At 34.8% G+C, this 19,030-nt stretch overlaps 1 protein-coding gene across 1 annotated transcript in view; it reads left to right on the plus strand.

Moving 5' to 3' along the window:
* Nucleotides 1-19,030, plus strand: part of VWC2L (von Willebrand factor C domain containing protein 2 like) — a 158,555-nt gene that overhangs the window by 6,534 nt on the left and 132,991 nt on the right. The window lies entirely within an intron of this gene.

Below are 19,030 nucleotides of genomic sequence, written 5' to 3' on the forward strand. Positions count from 1 at the left end.
CTTATCCATATGAACTATATAACTCTAAGTAAATATTAGTCATAATCTGTCATCTTGATTTTCTTCCAACTCAACTTGCAAGCAAGACATAATTAATTTGTAAAGATCTATGGAACTTTAGTATAATAATCTTAATGTGTGATTAAGGAAGTTGTAATGCGAGATATTCTTTACACATAATATATTCATCCAACAAGCATTTATCAGACTGTTTAGTATATAATATACCATAGACTGACTTACATTGGAGAGCAAGATATCTAGGATACAAAATCTCTGTTCACAAGGAAGACTCGATTGATGTGGAAAGACAAGAGGAAAAAGAGCAGTTAAAAGCTAAGTGTATGATAATGAATTCACAATATAATTCCCAAGAGTTGAGGTGTCAGAAGCTTATCAACATGGTGTGAGGCTTGGTTAAGCAAGACTCTTCTTCGGGAGGCTCAAAGTAGAGTCTGTAAGTCAAAAAGTACTTGAAACTGATCTGGAAAGATTAAAATTGCAAAGAGAAAACTACTGGAGCAAAATCAGAGATTGGGATAAATAGAATCTACAAAGAAAGGAGAGAGATACAAATAACTGGAAGCTAGATCTGGCTAAAATGCTATCCTAATAAGAAAGAGAGAAATTTGGTTATGTGTTAGTGAACAGTGGGTAGAAGGGACTTAAAAACTGGCCAAAATATTTAGATTTAGTTTGAAGAATAACAGGGAATAAAATGCAGATTGTTGTGCATAGAGACGATCTCGTTAGATACAATTAATTTAAAAAGATTACCTTGTATCCAAGTATAGAATTGACTAGAGGTGAAGAGAAACTAGTAGTCGGGAGACAGAATTGTTGGGAAAAAAAAGGATGAGATACATAAGTGCAAAGACATTCAAGACAGTATTCAGGGTAAAATCTGAATTCCTTAGTACCTAAAGTTCCTAAAGTCTACTCATCAACCTCTCTCAGCACCTCAAACTCTGTGACTTCTCTTCCCTGTGTGTTGACTCTGATGTCCACGGTGTGAAACACTTTTCAACATTGCTCCCTTGTATAAGTCCTACAAGACCACTTGAAGACTCCATTTAAATCTTCTCTCCTTTGGAAACACCTCCCTGTCTCCCCAGCTGGATCACTCCTAGTGTGTTTCCACAGTGTGCTGTGCACACCATTATAACAAGAACAGTAACTGTAGTCAGACACTGTCAAGAGCTTTATGTGTATTATAACACATTTCATTTTGTAATAATACTGTGAGGGTTATACTTTCATTAGCTCTGTTTTACGTATAAGAAAACTGAAAGAGCAAAGTGTAAGTAACTTGCCCAAGACCACACGGCTGGCAAGTTGGAAGAGCTAGGATTTCAAGTCAGGCAGCCTTACTGCAGAGTCGAAGTGTTTCACCACATCTACTGCCTTTATCACACAGCAATGATATATCACACTACAGTAATAGGAAATCATATAAAATATAATTTGAAATAATGCAATGTGAAACCAGCTCTCTCTCTCACTAGCCAGTGAATGCTTTGAGGCTAGGGACACTGTTTTCTTTTTTCTACTCTATTCCAACCCCCAGCACCAAACAAACTACACAGCAGGCATTCAGTACACTTCTGATGAATGGTATTCTGGGTCAAGAATAATTGAACACACAGGATACCGAAGTTAGAGTTCCTTTAAAATGTCTTCGTTTCTGTTTATGTGTTGATCTCTTCATTTTAATTAGTTAACGAAGCACTCGAAGTATGGGTAAAAAGTGTTCTTTGGGCAGCAGAAGATGGCCTGTATTGTTTGTTCCCGGATGGAGTATCTATTTTCGTCCTGCCTTTGTTTTCTTCTCCCTCGCCCAGTCCCTTCCCAATCAAGGCTGGTCTCGGTTTCTGTCTCCATCCAAGTCCTGCAATGACCGTTTGGTGCTTTAGTTGTGCTGTCTCACCCCATATAGTCGCAAAGCATATGTCCCACACTACAATCCTTTCTGATCACCAAATTCAAATAATATAAATTGATCCACCTGTGTCACCTGATGGAAAGAATAATGTCATTTATAAAGGCTGTGGGACTTTTATTACATTTACTGATGCAAGCATTGAAAACAGATTTCTCTCTACTCTTTTTTTTTAACTCTAAATTCTCCAGTGTTCTAGTAATATTATATTAAGATAAAGGTCACTGTATAGTAGGTTCTCTCATCTTTCTTTTATGTGTACCCAGCCAATATGACACTGGAATCTACTTTTTTTGGAAGTAAAGGATATAAATAATAAATTAAAATAGCATTTCCTCAAAAAAAAAAATGTTGATTGGAAATGTAGGCTCTGTCAGCTTTGGCTCTGTGCTTAGCTATCTTATGCTGAGTTTCCCAAAGGCAGAAATAATTTCTTATTTTGCTCAGTATTTTTATAACTCTGATTCTGCTTGATTTAGCCTTTTTGGATATTTCTTTATAGTTTTAAACTTGTTCTGATTTAGTTTAACACTGAAGGTTATACTACATGCAGCTGAAAAAAAAGATCTTTTTTTAATCTTTTGCCTAGCCTTTTTTATTTAAAAGAGATTTTCTGCAGTCAATTCCCAGAGTCCCTAATTCAGGATTTGAATTTGCCCAAGAACTGCCCTTCCCTGCTGGCATTGACCTTTGTGCTTTTCCTACTACAGATCAAAATACAGTTGATCAGGGCTTTGACTTTTATATCTGAAAGCTCAAAATGAATATTTTCTTATGTTCATTCTGTGTGTATGTAGTTGCTTTAAAAAAAAGAATATGTTTTCATGCTGAGCAAGGTGCCTAGTATTTGCCCTGAATTTTATATTTAAATTTTAAATCTTGAGGAAACAAACAGGACAAAAAAAATTAAACACTTGTAGTATTCTGCCAAATCATCACACTCATAAAAACTGTTGAAAATGTTTAAAACTGACTTGCTCTTAATGGGCAAATTTACAGGGAGACAAGTTTTTCAACTCTCTCATTGATCTGTTCTCTCATCGTTAGTATCCAATGCTGTAAAATCAAATATATAAAAATATTTGAGTAGAAAGTATTACTGAATTTAGGTTTAGGAGATTTGTTTGATGTCTGTGTGTGTGTTGTGTTTTTTTTTTAATATGAAGAAAAAAATGGAAGGCAATATGTTCTAAGAGCTGAGGCCAAGTTATGAAAGAATAGGAAATAATGCAAGCTGCAGAAAAATCTCAGTTGAGGGGATTAATAGATAGGTAACACCTTCCAAAATAATTCACTGCCCTCAATGCATCCACCCCTTTACCATTGCACCAGTTGCCATGAAAAGCATAGGAGCTAAGTTAGATGTTTATATAAGGCAAAGGAGAACAGAAAGCTTCTTTCCAGAGTTGTGAAGATTGTGTTTATTTTAATAACAAAACAATAGTGACTTTTGAGAACATGCGTAGTGTTTTATCCAAAAGAGAACTTTATCAAAAAGAGGGATGGCAAGTTCTCAACAAATGGGTATTAGAGTCATCAGGGGCATTTGGAAGATAGTATCCAAAGAAAGTTCTAGAAAACATTGTAATTTCATACAAGGATCACTGGGAATCTTTGTCGAGAGGTTGAAAAGATTAATTCCATAATTGCTGGCTCCGAAAAACACACTTTCTCTTTGCAGAGCATGTTGTGACTTTTAACATTAAAATGGCCCTTGAGTGAGTTAAGGAATGGCTTTTTCTTTTAAGTTTGCTACAAAATAACAGTGATTGAGTCATTACTGCTGCTTATCCGAGGTTCAACTCAGAATGCAGAAAAATGGGTTCAAAGTATATATTCCCAATGGGGGATTTTCATCTTTGAAAATGACTGGGGAACCTCTACTTAATTTTTACATTCTGACCAATTTCAGATATTAGAAGTCAGTTTTATTGAAACCTAAACTTATAGTGCTAATTGTACACTTCTTATTATTAAATTGTACTCATTTGACATTATATCTAACTTCACAAAAGTTTACACTAATGCTTGGAAAAAGATCAAAATTCAAAAGTTATTTATTTTTCAAAAAACTTCATTGATAGCCAGGCTCAGTGGCTCAGCCTGTAATCACGTGCTTTGGGAGGCTGAGGTGAGTGAATTGCCTGAGCCCGCGGGTTCGAGACCCGCCTGGGCAACTTGGCGAGACCTCATCTCTACAATAAATCAAAAAAATTAGCCAGGTGTGGTAGCACGTGCCTGTAGTTCCAGCTACTTGGAAGGCTGAGGTGGAAGGATCACCGGAGCCCAGCAGGTTGAGGCTGTGGAGGCCGGAAGCGGCCACTGCACTCCAGTCTGGGCGACAGAGTGAGACTAACTCAAAAAAAAAACAAAAACAAAAAAAACTTCATTGATAATCGAAAGTGATCCTTTTCACATTTAATACTTTCTAAAATGAAGGGGTCGAATTATAATTTAATGGCTCCCAAGTTAGTACCCAAACCTGTGAAATAGCCTGTTTGCAGTCAGAATTAGTCTCTGGCTTTAAACTTTAAGAGAATTGATGGTCAGCTAGCCCTTTTATTAGTTATACGTAGAAGTAGTTTTTCATACTCACTCGCTGATATTTATTGCTCTCCCTCATAGTGGAAGATGCTGCTGTTAATGGTGATAAGTATGACTACAGAGATTTGTGACTGGGCTTCTGTGCCCTGTGCACATGGGGAGATCAGTGTTTGATTCGCAGCCATGTCTGAGATTTGCAGAGCTCGTCACTGTCAGTGACTACCTCAGACTTCAGGTCAGCTGTCAGCAGTTTTGCAGACGTTGCTGCCCAGTCCTTACTGACTCACCAGTAGTGTGGGAAGATGGAAGTGAAAAGAGAATGACCTGGTAATCCCCCTTCCAAATTTTAACTCCAATATATAGGATTTTGGCTATGTTAAAATGTGTCTATTTTTAATTGCTACCCTCATCAAAATATAAAATTGGTCAATGGTATGGTATGAACAAGCATATTTTTTTCTGTTTCCTGTATCTTATCTTTCTTAGCTCAGGCCTAAATATTTTGTGCAAATTTTGCAGATCAATCTACAATCTAGAGTATCTAGATTTTAATTGCTCCATACGTATGCTGACTGTGTGTGTGTGTGTGTGTGTGTGTGTGTGTGTGTGTGTGTGTGTGTGTGTGTTTTAAACTGGAGGGAGTAAGAGTGTTCTAACTTTAAGATTAGGCAAACTCTTCAATGTGGATATCTTAGGTTACTCTCCCCAGGATCTGTTCAAGTGGCTGAGGGGAGAACAGGGCTATGCCCCAGAATATACACTCTCTTTCCACAACATCGAGATAAAGCTGAGCCTCATGTCTGCGCCTGCATATTCCTACAACTTCTCAGAGTACTATGGTCAATGACTAGGGAGACAAATAATGCAGGAAACTTATCTAGTGTAAAAGAAAAAAGTAAATAAAATATTTTTTAAAGATTTGGTAGACCCTTTGTTTCTAATTCTTTTAATCGGCATGACCGTGTTTTTGTTTTATTGTCCTACAGCTTGATTTATACATCAGGCATTGTATCATATGAAGAACAGCACGCACACACACACACACATAAAACTAGCAGTATATTTTTTAGCTGTGCTTTGCCAATCTTTCAAAAAAAGAGATTGAAACAAATAACTAAGAGGAGATTTGACGTGATCAATGGGTTTGCTTTCTCAAACAATAGGCATTATTAATTGGGGACTGGCTTATTTTAGAGTCTGTACTTTGGATGTTATCACCACTATTGATTAGCATCAGTAATTTCAGTCCAACACACTTCCATTGTTGATTTCCTTGCTTCTAGCCTGACGTATAGAAGATCACAATAAAGACATCTTTCCAAGGGTTTAATGACATCATGGAAAGAGTGAATAAAGAACAAAAAGTGACAAAAAAGATCATTCATCTCCTTAAAAGTTTTCAGATGACATTATTCTATGACTGTATAAAGTTGTCTAAAGTGTATAAAATTGCACTGAACACAACTCTTAACTTTCTCCCTGTTATGTCACATGACCGCAAACAAAACTTAATATATTTTTAATTTTCTATTGATAGAATTGATATAATAATGCCATCACATATGTCTTATGAAGAATAAAGAACATCAGGAATATGAAACTTATAGTATTGCATGTTAATTTATAACTCACAATTATAACTACTCAAAAGTTTTTTTTTAATTAAACCTTGTTTAGCTGAAATTTTAAATTTTTAAGTATTGACCTTTCACTATCATTTTTACCTCTTAGCTTGCAATTGTATTTTTAGTATGTGAGTTGATATAAATTCTTCTAATTATAAAAAGCAAGCATTGTGGTTTGTTTTATAGTATAGGTCTCTTCTATTTTTAAAAGCTGACCACAGAATTATAAATCTGGAATAGAATTTGATGTCATTTTGTCTAGCTCCCTTATTTTAGAGATGAGAAGACAAAGACTAACAGAAACTTAGTGATAACACCATAATGACATAGCTCATTATTTGCAAAAGCAATATTAATTCATCATTTTCCTCTGATCTTTTCTCTATATTTCAGTACCTTCAGATTTACAGGAAAATGCCAGCTAATTTACATCTTCTTTTCCAATAAATATGTTGGATACAATGATTTATCTCAGCCAATTGTCTATAGAAATGAGATATCAGGGCTTATCACCATGACAACCCAGAGTTACAAGTAGACAAGAACAATAAAATATTGGCACATCTAAAATCAGTCTTTGAAACAAATTGAGTACAATTTGTGAAACTAGCCTAAGTTTGCAAAGGCTTTAATTAACGGGGGTATGATTTTAAAAAACGGGGTCCTTTGTCTAAAAATGAAAAATTATGTAATTAAACCAAACAATATTGGCCAAAACAAAATAAAAATATATTACATTAAACACTACCTATCTATTTTCATTGAGACTACTTTATATCAAGAAGTCACAAAAGATCAAAATTAGCTGTGCTTGCCTATATATTTTGATGGTTTTAGGAAATGAGAACCTGTGTTTTGTTTCATTTTTTTCACTCAGCAAACTCCCACCTCTCACTAGTTGGCAAGAATGGAGTGTGAGAAATGGATGGGGTGTGCATAAGTCTCTAATTTCATGACATTACAACAAAGAAATATCTCTAAACTGGCTGAAGAACAATATCAGCAAAGGAAGAAATGGTGCAAAAAATTCAGCTTTCTTTACCTTTTCCTCATCAATTCTGATTTAAATTATTTAAATTTACATTACTTTAAAGTTTCCCGGACTTTTTTTAACAATTAGCTAGAGTCGGTAATCACTGCCATAATGTAGACTTTTCCAGGCTGTTTTCTAGGGAATACCAGTATCCTCTGAGATTCTTAGTAAGGATATCCTTTCTTTTTTTTTTTTTCTTTTTTATGGTCGACTAAGTTTGAGAAATGATGTTATTTTTTAACCTTTCTTGAAAATGTGAAGTACACATATTCAAGCACGTTTAAACGATTTGTTTGAAAGTCAGTATGTATAGTTCACAGCTAGGAGCTCAAAAGTGTGGGAAAAATTGGATTTTAAAGCAGGCTCTATCAATTACCAGCTAAATGACCTAGGCACATAATACTATACCCTTTTATGTCTCAGTGCACATATGTCTAAAATACAGATAATAGTAGGTACTACTTGGCATGCAATAAATGATTCATAAAAGCTACCTGACATTTTTACTACTATTACTACTAACCTGTATTTAATCCAGGATTTCACAAATTTATGAGACAGTAGCACACATTTTTTTCCTCAGAGCATTTATTAACATCTTAAAGTTCACAGGAGTTCAATGAAACACAGTTTAAGAAATATTTTTCTAATGATTCAAGATAGCCTATACCTTTATTGGACTTTTATGAGCAATTAATGATAAAAACTATTTGTCTCACCTTATCTTTTATTGTCTTGTTCTTTTAAAGTTCCCCAAATTGCATTTAATGTGATACTTTTTGGTCATTTATTAAACTGTTACATAAAACAATTTAGTTTGAAAATGACTTTTTCAAAATAATAATAATGCCAGTTACATATAACCAATAATCTAAGACAAGGGTCAGCACCCTACAGTCTATGAGCCAAATCCAGTCCACAATCTGTTTTGTAAATAAAGTTTTGTTGGAAAACAGCCACGCTCACTCATTTATGCATTGTCTATGGTTGCTTTTAGAGTGTTCCAGATACCCATATAATCCACAAAATCTAAAATATTTATTATCTGACCCTTTCTAGAAAAAGTTGGCTGATCCTATCCTGATCTGGAATCAAGTTATTCTTTCCTTTCTACTTCTTTCAAACTGTGTTATCCCCAAATCCTAGCCTGCATTCTTGGAAGTTACAAATTCTTTCGTGTATGGCTAGATATGAGTTCTATTTCACCTCTGGGTAGTCTCAGGGATCTCTTTCACACATGTAAATTTTAAAAGGCATATAACTTTGCCTATTTTGCATGTGTTATATTTACTTAAGGGGTTATGTTGTCTTATTTCTTTGCACACAGGACTCCAAAGCGTACAGCCTTGCTCTCTACATTGATATATAATAGTTTGATAACTTTGCACTTACTAAAAATTCTCAGATAAAATAGATAAGCAAAGATGATAAAATGTTATAGTTTTATATCCCCTGTGTTCACTCAGGATACTATCACAAGTCAAAAAGTTATATTAAATTTAATGTAATATGATAGATATATTTAGTACTATATTAGTCAGTGAAAATGTGCATAGTCTGCTTAAGTATTCAATCTATCATTACATCTTTTCAAAACAACTTATATGTACACAAGCCATAGTTTGATTCCATTAAGTAAATATCTCTGGCATGTGGAGACATATTGCGGGGTGTACCAAAGTACAGAAGACATAATCTGACCCTCCAAGTGCTCCTGGTCTATTAGAAGAAATAATATATCTACCACCTATGGCAGGTGGCTTGTGATGAATGCACTGGGAACTCAGATGAAGAAAGAAGTCATTCAGACTGAAAAAAGATATCCTAAGAGTGGGTGTTTCTATGCTTTTAATTTCTAAGCATTTTAAACAAAATTGGAAAGTTAGCAAAGGGAAAGGCAAAGCTTATTCAAAGAAAAGGGAGTCAAACCAAGTGACCAGAGCACAGGGCCTAGAATGTCAGAGAGAGAAGAATGAGAAGGGATCATGGTGTCAGTTCAGAGCATGGATGCCAGCTAAGGAACTGGGATCAAAGGCTAGACTAAGTGGAGAGCCACCAAAGAGCTTGGATCAGGCAAGGAACAAAACCACATTTGTGCCAGACAAAGACAAATAATAGTTAACAGTTTTATGAAACTGCACGTGCATCTCCTCTTTGAAAATTTTAATTTTATGATTTTTTAAATTCCCTTCTCATTGATGAGAAAACTGAGGTTCAGAGAAGTCTGTGCTTTCATCCTTGTCATATAAATGGAGATTTTCAAACCTGGTAAATCAAGGTAGGACTTCTGACTCTAACGTTACCACTGTCTCCATTCTACCTCATCAGCTTTGATGAGGTCACTATCACTGTCATGCAAGCAATGTGGTAAGGTTAGTTTATTTTTCATGTGCATGGGTAAATTGATTATGTTGTTGAATATGTTGACTACGATAAGTTTCAAATTTAGTCCCCTATCTTTTTCACAGGAATATAGTACATTGCTGACGTGAGGAAAATTATTTCCCTGTTCCACAATTTACAGGGCTGGATTGATTTCATTTGAAAAATTCCCATGGGCAAAAGAAATATGCATCCAAGGCACATTCCTATCCATTAAAAAACAAACAAATAAATTACATTCTAAATGCAGTAAAGATTGACTAGGATTATTTTTACAAATTAAAAAAAATTACATCAGTGAAATGAATATTTTAAAAAATACAGAGCTTGTGAATGATTTTCACAGTCCTAGAAATGCAAAAGCTTCTACCACAGTCATTGTAGCAACTTCCAGTGGTTACCAAATGAAGTAATTTTTCTTTTTAGTCAGAGAACACCACAGCTCTCTGAAACCCCACTTATTTTCCTTTATGTTGGCAGCATTATTGCTCTCTCCTAAATATGACAGGGAAAAAATTAAAATTGTTCAGTCTAACTTTAATTTTCTACCAATATTAAAAAAATAAAATCCTGCTAAAATAGCAAGACTTTTGACTGCTGAGACTTAGAAAGCATCATTAGAGAGAAAAAAGGACAATCACAGAGAATTTTCCTTTTGTTAATGAGATCCTAGGACATTCACATTGAAACTAGAAGATACAAAAACTCAGAGCTCAAGTTACCCTGTTAAAAATCTGTTTTCAGCAAGAATCTGATTAAAGATTAAAATTTCATCTCTGTAAGTAAAAGTCTAATTCACTATCTAAAAATGTTGCCCAATGTCATTCCTAATGAAAACACAATCTGAGTTCAAACACTGCCTCATTTTAAAGATGTAGCACACTGTTTTCAGAACTCTAAAAGTTATACAGTCATTCCTTGGTATCCACAGGTGATTGGTTCTAGGTCCCCTCCAACTGTGGATACCAAAATCTGAGAATGCTCAAGTCCCTTATATAAAATGACCCAGCATTTGCAAATAACCTAAACATATCCTCCCATATACATTAAATCATCTATAGATTGCTTATAATTACTAATACATTGTAAATGTTCTGCAAATAGTTGTGATACTGTTTAGCAAATAGTGACAAAAAGAAAGTCCGTACATGTTTAGCACAGACAACCATCCACTTCTTGCCACCCCAATACAATATTTTTAGTCCACAGTCGTTGAATCCTCAGTTATGAAAGCCACAGATATAAAGGGCTGCCTGTATTCATCACAAGTTCAATAATTTAAATAATTCATAATGAAAACAATGATGCCATAATTTAAAAAAATAATGGAGGAGTAATATATTACTCTCTTGAGAAATACACAGCCATGGCAAATGGAAAAGAGAGGAAAAGAGGAAAGACTGGTCAGGTTGAAAGTTATGATGACAAGTAACCAAATCACATTGTTTACATGCTCTTTCACTTATTACAGTCTTTCCTTTTAGTCTCATAACAATCCAGTGAAGGAATTAAAGCACTCATATTATATTATTATTACCTCAGTGTTACAAATGAGAAAAACGCAGGCTCAAGTGGTTGAAGTAACCTGTCTCAGGTGAAACGGCGGCATGGAAGAACTTAAGGCCCAGATGTACTTATTCCACTTTATCATGCAGCCAAGTTTTATTAGGCAAAAGCACTAACAATATGTACATGTGGTTACAAAATTTTTGCTTCTTCTGCTGTGTCTTGTCCCAAATTAACACACGGAAGTGGAGAGGCTTGTCAAGAAAGTACTCAGTCAAGATTCTTTTAAGTTAAAATATACTTTCATGTTATTGCCCATAAGCTGTCTCAACATATTTTTGTGGAATGAGGTAAGTTTTGAACTAAGCAGCAAGTAATGAACTATAAAATTCAGTAGGAAATTACTGTTTGGACTTAAAATTGGAAATATATTGTACTGTTAGCAGTTCTAAAGTGCTTAATATTATTACTCTTTAATTATTACTCTCTCTTCATAACATGTCAAAGTACAATGTTACCAGAAAAGAAAAAAAGTGAGGAAGGATTTCAACTTTTAGAAAATTTTTGCTCAGAGATAGTAGTAGTGGAGGAGGTCTTGAGAAAGACTCTTTTAGTACAAATGAGATTGGTTGTTCTAGACTAAAACTCCCACTTCTTAGACTCCTAAGAGGCTTCAAATTCAATGTCATCAATGCAATGTTAGCTAGCTGAGTTATGACTTTTCCTTCTTTCGGTTATCACTTTCTTTCAGTGTTTCCTGTAGAACAGGACTAGTTGTATTTGTCTCCTGCACAATTCTTTCAAGCTGTAGAATTCTCACCGTGATGCAGTCTCCCCAATCTCACGTGACCTTGCTTTAAGGCTGTTGTAGATGACTGATTCTTTGACTGATGTAACAACCTGTCCTTTTCCGTGCCAACAGAAAAGTTCTTTAAGTTATACAACTGCTCACTTTTTTTCCTGTGGCATAAATGGCTGATAAGTGGAGCATCTTCAACATGAAAATACTTCAGTTCTGCTGACAGTACTCAGTTGTGTTGTCAAGGACTTTTCTTGTACCAAAGCTAACTGTCAATCCAGCTTGTCCGCGAAGGACTAAGGACAACTGCATTTCTAGGCTATTTCACAAGTGTGGGTGTGACACTTCATCAAAACCTTTCCTTTACTTTGAATCCTCTAGTTTTTGTCTAAACCTTTGGCTTCTCATTGGACGAACTTAAAGGCAGCTAAAATGCCCCTTTTTTCCCTCTCTTAAATATACCCTGAGAAAAAACGTATCTGTGACTGCAACTAGAGAAAGATATTTGGCTTATGTTTCTTTAACTTATATTTTAAATTTATTATTATTTTTCATATTTCAGGAAAAAACTGTATTTTATTTTCACAAGACCCCTTAAAAACATTCTGGAAAAAGTCATTCTTTATACCATCAGTTTATTGGAATAGGCAATGTATAATTGTAGAGTTGCCTTCCCTCAAAACATATGTCAAAATATATTTTAACTTTTAATTTAAGAAAAAAATATGTTTAGGGAAAAAGTAAGCCATTAATATAACTGTTGGGTTGCAACTATAATTATAAAATGTCAAGAATGTATAAACGTTTTGTACTTGATAATTAATACTTTTTAGGATTGAGTACTTCCTCAACTGCTTTCTAATCTTATATTTTACTTTAGCTCAGAGTACATATAAGTAAAAATAGAAAGAGTAACAGCAAAAATTCAGTTTTCTGTTATAATAGTATCATCAGTTATTCTTTTTTTTTTTTTTTTTTTAAAGGCTTTTATTTTGAAAACATCAAAACTGTTCAGGCATGTTGGCTCAAGCCTGTAATCCCACACTTTGGGAGGCTGAGGCAAGAAGATTGCCTGAGTCCAGGCGTTCTAGACCAGCCTGGGCAAAATGGCTAGATCTCGTCTCTACAATAAATTTTTTAAAAAATTAGCCGGGCGTGATGGCAAATACCTGTAGTTCCAACTACTTTGCAGGCAGAGGCGGAAGGACCCCCTGAGCCCAGCAGGTCGAGACTGCAGTGGCCGCGAGCGTGCCACTGCACTCCAGAATGGGCGATAGAGTGAGACTATGACTCAAAAAGAAAAAATAATCAAAACTTATTTTTATAGATATTTTGACTCCTAGATTGTCATGTATTGAGAGAAGGAGAGATATGTAGTTCATCTTGGTATACCTTATATGGACTAACTTGTTGATATGCATTTAATGAATATATTGAATAATTTTTAAAACATGTGTATTATATTTCAGCAGTATTAAAATTCTTAAGGAAGTTCCAGCTCGATGTCCATAATTTGATAAGATTTACAACTTCAGTGTTCCAAATGTGTTCCAGTCAATAGGGCAGACCATCGAAGAGGTCATCACAATCTCATTAGACCAGGAACACTGCGGAATATTTTAATCAGGGATTCTGTAGGTCATCTTTTAGACTATTGTGGATTTTGGTTAAAATCCATTGGATCAGTTGGTTAATAGGTGACATCTGCCACATGCAAATTACTGGCTACGGGAGTCGCAGTGAATGATAAATACTCTTGCACTTTGTAATTTAATGTATATTTTAATGAAATGAACAGTGAGATTCCTGACAGGCATCAGCAACTTTGAAATAGAGCCTTCCAAATTTCTCATACCCTTTGAAAATAATGAGATTTATTCCATAAAGTGATAAAATTTATGCCATAAATTATCTCTAAGAGTGCTCTTAAAGCTGTATTTTTTGTGAAGATTTTATTTAAATCATTGTTCAACAAATTTTTTTAAGTAAACTGAAATATATTTTCTTTGATAATTTCCTCATTGTCAAAGAAATAAATTACCGCATGATATCTGAAGTATATTATTACTTGGTTAAAAGGAAAGTCGTTGATAGGGTTAGTATCCTTATACTTAGCAGTTAGAACATATCCAATTTGATTACACATCCATCCCTTCAGCTTTTAACCATATTCACGGAGGACTTCTAAGTATCAAGTTTTGCTTCTCAGAATGTTCAGACTGTATTTTGTTGGACTCTATACTATAACCAATCCTTTACAAAAAGGAACGTGTTTCAAATCAGGACTTTTTTCCTGACAAAAGATTTTATAATATACTAAAATCATTGTGCGTAATATGTAACCATTAAGGTTGATACACATTATATGATTAACTTTTTCTCAGACACTTTAGCAAATCCTTTGCATACATTCTTATCCTAAATATAGTTAGCACAGTATTTTCTGACGCGATCAAAGTCTGTAATAAGCTACTGCTAGATAGTCTAGTCGGTGGAGTGCTTGAAGATTGACTTACCTGTGATCCACATAATGAACACTATGAACTTAAAATTACCTTTAGTGGGTGAGTTTATGTTCATTGCCATAATATTGGAACCCAAATAGCTATTTCATGACTCACAGCCGAAAACCTTTTTCCCCAAAGTGCCCTTTAAAATATTTAAATAAAATACAAACATCTCATTGAGTCAAAATCCTTTTCATACATGATGAACACAGATGAAGTTGATCAGAGGTATGAATTAACAAATAAGAAAACACAGATTATACATAAGTGATTATGCATTTTAGTTAATAAATATTTGCTGTCTTTATCATGTGTTAACATGTCTTCTAAGTGCTGAGAATACAGCAATTAACAGGATGGTATAAGGATTTTAGAATCTATGTGAATGACAAAAACAAATTTTAAAAATTGTACACAAATCAAATGATAATTTCTTAAACCACAAAGGGCTCTGAATGGGCTGCATAGTGGTCCAAGAAGACAGAGGGACCAAATGACCTGGGTCATCAAGAAGACTTCCCTGGGGAGGTGGTATTTGAGTTGACATCTAGATAATAAGGTTTCAGGAAAAGAAAATGTCTTTGTTGCTTTTCTTTTTTATTTATTTATTTGTTTGTTTGTTTGTTTATAATAAAGATGTGGGGTACAATTAGGGTTAGTATACAAACGTTGATTATGCAGGTACCCTTTTTGATGAGGCGTGACCCTCCCTCCCCTAGCAGTTGCCCTTAACTGCCAATCCCACCCACATCCCCTGACAGTTTCCCACTACTGCCAATCCCTTTCTTATACTATTATAATTGTTCAAGGTCCACTTGCTTTTCTGTCTTTTGGGGTTTTTTCTGTGTGATTATAATGATCGGTTTAACCACTCACAACTACCATTCACAACTACTCTTTATCTGAGGCTTCTAATAACAAATTTGATTTGTTACCTAATTCTAATAACAATTTTGATTTGTTACCTAAACCAACATTTAAGAAAGTCTCATTTTGCTCTATTGATTATATATCTCTCCATATATATTTATATATCAGTATACACACCCACCCACACACCCACACACACACACACACACACACACACACACACACACACACACAGGAAACCTCTTTGAAATCTAGGGGCAGCTGAGACAGCATTTGGATTTGCATGCACAGTATGTATTCAGAGTTAGTGGGGATTGCAGCTAAAATGCAGTCTCTGCTTAAATGGAGTTCCGCATTAGACATTCAAAAACACAAAACTAGAGGCATAACAACTTTGTAGCAGACATATAATATTCAGACCATCTGATATCTACATTAACAAATACATTTGACTTCCAATACCAATTTCAACCAAAATTTATGAAAAAATATGTATGGGAATGCTGCTTTATTTTCCAAAAAGTGCGTAGAAATACAGTGTTCTATGAGGTTTCCTAGAAAAAGATTTTCTTACATTAAAATTGTTAGGATGATATCACTTAATCATCTTACTTACCAAATATTTAGCTGACAAAAGCCATGTACTAGTCACAATTTCACATGCCCTTCTTTAAAAAATGCTAGCAAGAATATTTTTTTCCCAAGTACTTCTTCCAACATTTTCTGTTCCTCTAAAGGTAGCTTTATTCTTTAATCTTTGGTTTTACAGGGACATTTTCAGATTTAATCTATAGTTTTCACATTGAAGAACCCAATAAAAGGAAATTTGTAACTAGCTCAGTGCTTAAGATGTAAAGATTTATCTAAGGCACCAAACCTTTCAGAGTTTTACACTGTAAGGTGGGAAGGATTTTTAACGTCTGAACTCAATGTCCAAGTAGAACACCGCTCACTCCTAGTAACTTATTGTTGTCCAAGTGATAGCTTTTCAAAAATGCAGAGCAGGCGGGGGCAATGGAAAAAAGTCAAACTGGGCAAGAGGACAACAATGGTGTCAAAACTGGTAAAATTATGCAAAGAATGACACTTCGCAAGGTTGGCAAGGACGGAAAGGGGCTTTATCATCAGGGCAATGGGTTACATTTGATTGAGTGTTTACAGTGAGAGTGGAGGGGCATGCAGAGGCTTGTGATGAGAAGAAAAGGACTGAAAGACAGGTTATTTGAAAAAATAATTTAATAAAAACGGAAGAGGAAATAACATACTTAGGTTATGCGATTTTTGGCCAGAAAGGAACAGAGTACGGTGTATGAATAAAGTCAGGTTTAGAACATACTTAGAAGCCACCAACGGGCCAAGTGTTCCTTAGTGTCTGGCCTCTTCTCCAATCTTGGAGGGGTAGATCCATCCTTTTTCTCTGATCTACTTTATAAAAAAGCTTTTTCTGACCTAAAAAAAAGAAAGAAAGAAAAACCTCCAATGATTGGGATGATAGATTTATTTTTCTAATGTATGTTTCTCATTGTTCAAAATGCTTTTAAAAAATCAGATATGCTCTTCTCACTAAGCCTTGCGATCTTAGCTCTTCCCCAGAGTATTTCACAGAATTACAATGCCAACCTTTGTACAAACATTCAAGCTCCACTGATTTCAGTCTTTGTTGGACCATGATCTGTTAGCTCTTCCAGATGGCTGCAACTGTAGTTACCAGACTACAAGACTTGAAGATACCAAAATTTCCAAGAATAAGAGCCTCAAGGCAATTTAACTTTGGCTTACTACAGTTTTCTAACTCAACATTTGCTGAAGTGAAAACGTTCTCAGTTTCCAAAATAATCTCATTGTGTACTAAACACCGAAGTTAATTAAATTATCTTTTTAGCAAGAAGTACCTATCCTCTATAAATCAAGTATTCAGTTGTTAATGGTTCCTGTGGATCTAGTCTGCAAAGAGAAGTTTACAAAACACTAGAAAATCAAGTACTCAGATGGGGGTACTCAGAATGGTGGCTGCTGTTATCAAGTAGCTGTACAGTGTAACCAGTAAGGCTTCCTGGATTCAAATTCTGCCTCTGCCTTTTACCCACAGGGCTTGGGTAAGCAATTTTTCAAGCCTATTTCCTCATCTGTGAGATAGGCATAAAACAAATCTTCTTTCATAAGATTATTACAAGAAATAAGGTAGCAATCAGTAAATTGCTTAGCACAATACCCAGTGTTTAAGTTAGAATGGTGTTCTTCATCCATGTTGGGAATGTCATAGTTCAAAAATCTTTCTCAAAGATGATAGTTACTTTGAAGTAAACATTTTGCACTGGGAGATTTGGGTTATCTTCAGAATTTGTATTCCCAGAATCAGTCCACCAGTATTGCACAACCAGCCCTTCCTTCAGCAAAAAGGAGAGGGAACCTGCAAGAACAAACATTCCCACCAGTGGGGAAGAAATTAAGTTTAGTGCCTCTCTTTCCTCTCACACCGGCAGGAAATGCAGTCCAAGTTTTTGCTGCACTTCAGACATCTGTGTAAAAATACTTTGCAATTAACAAAAAAGGGGGTGAAATCTCTGAAGATTTCCATGTCTCCAAAAACTTGAAAATCTTAGGTATCACAAGAGGCTTGCAAAATAAGGAGTAATATTGCAGTAACAAGAGTTTCTACCTCTTAGATTTTTTTTTAACACAAAATTTTCTCCAGCAAATGATGGGCTGTAGGATCAAATATTTTCCTTAATTTACTGAGATTATTTAGTAGAAGAGCTTCAGAAAAATCCCAGCCCTTGGGACAACGCAATAAATTTCTCTGAAATGCTTAGACACAACTCACCATAGGGTAAAAAATTTAACTATATACTTTATAGTTTATCAATTGCATAAAGAATTAGCAATACATGCTTTACCATAGAATTTATAACTAATTTTTTTGTTTATACTAAATTTGAAAACAAAATAAATTAAAGTTAGACTATCATCCTTCAGGCAAAAACTCAAGACAAAATGAATCTAAAAAATAATTGGTTGAAAGGTTTCTACCCCCTCAGGTTGTCTGAGTCAATGAGTACAGATATTTAACAAATTGTCAGATCCAGGAAGAAACAAAAGGGTATGAAACAAGGGAAGAGGACTTTAACACAATTTGCAGGTGAGGAACTATGGCATCAAATAGGAGGCAGAACTTTCTAAGAACAAATGGCTTGATTTGAGAAATATGAACGTTGTTTCTTTCCAAAATTCTGCACGTGAGCTTAGCCAAAAGTCCAAGAAACAATTCCTTCCAGAATTCCAAACTTCAGTTTCAGGAGAAAGTACAGCTAGAACTTGTAAATGTGCAAAAGTCCCTAAGTGGTCACTGCTTTAGATTACTTGTGCTATATGCAGTTTTAGAAAGGAAACAGAAAATCCCAAACTCACTCTTGGTCGGTAAGTACTATGAAGGCAAAAATTACTTTCTGCTTTCTAATTTTTTTCTTAATAACTTTTCAATTCCACTTTAGAGTCTTTGACTCTTACTTAAATAGTGGCTTTTAAAGTCAATCGATGTTTGTTCATTCATGAAAGCAAGCAGACAAGATTAAAGGTATTCACTGCATCTTTCAAGGGGTAGAACCTGGATGTTTGGATACCAAATGCAATCTCCTCTAAAATTCACATTGAAAAATGCCATTTAGAGTCTAGGTTAGATTTTAAAAAATAGAGTTCGTACAAAGGGTAAGGAGGTCTGCTAACCATTTCTCTGTTTGTTTGTTTCTCAGAAATCCTCTTCTTTCTCAAGAAGAGGAAAAAAAAATGACAAAGGCAAAACTAGTTCACATGTTCCTGTTTCGTTCA

This window comes from Carlito syrichta, unplaced genomic scaffold (assembly GCF_000164805.1).
Source record: "Carlito syrichta isolate Samal-C Ts95f unplaced genomic scaffold, Tarsius_syrichta-2.0.1 Scaffold78722, whole genome shotgun sequence".
Lineage (NCBI taxonomy): Eukaryota > Metazoa > Chordata > Mammalia > Primates > Tarsiidae > Carlito > Carlito syrichta.